This window comes from Nothoprocta perdicaria, unplaced genomic scaffold (genome assembly GCF_003342845.1).
Source record: "Nothoprocta perdicaria isolate Ctin4 unplaced genomic scaffold, notPer1 scaffold_127, whole genome shotgun sequence".
NCBI classification, from domain to species: domain Eukaryota; kingdom Metazoa; phylum Chordata; class Aves; order Tinamiformes; family Tinamidae; genus Nothoprocta; species Nothoprocta perdicaria.
Genome location: NW_020454394.1, coordinates 1,360,529 through 1,360,823, shown reverse-complemented (window position 1 = coordinate 1,360,823; position 295 = coordinate 1,360,529). Strand labels below are relative to the sequence as shown.

At 81.0% G+C, this 295-nt stretch overlaps 1 protein-coding gene across 1 annotated transcript in view; it reads left to right on the top strand.

Moving 5' to 3' along the window:
* The first annotated feature begins 208 nt into the window (after window positions 1-208).
* The window catches only part of SEPHS1 (selenophosphate synthetase 1), a 23,026-nt gene continuing 22,939 nt past the window's right edge, over window positions 209-295 (top strand). The window contains exon 1 of the mRNA XM_026033278.1: window positions 209-263. The gene's annotated coding sequence lies outside the window, so the exon portion shown is untranslated. The remainder of the gene's footprint in view (window positions 264-295) is intronic.

The window sequence follows — 295 nt, the reverse complement described above, 5'->3', positions numbered from 1 at the left end:
CTCTGTGCGCGCGCGCGCGGGAGCGAGGAGGGGGCGGGGCCGCGCAGGGCGCGCGCGCGCGGCGGGGGGAAGGGGAGGGGGCGGCGGCGGCGGAGGAGGGAAGAGGAAGGGGGGGGCGGTTTAACCCCGCCGTGCCCGGCGGCCGCCGCCGCCGCCGCATTTCTGTTCAGGCGGCGCCGAGGGAGCCCGTGGCGCCCGGTGCATTGTGGGCCTGGGCCGGGAGTCCCGCTCGCGGGAGGAGGCGGAGGGCGAGAGCGGAGCCGGTGAGAGGGAGACGCGCGGGGAGGGGGGGAGC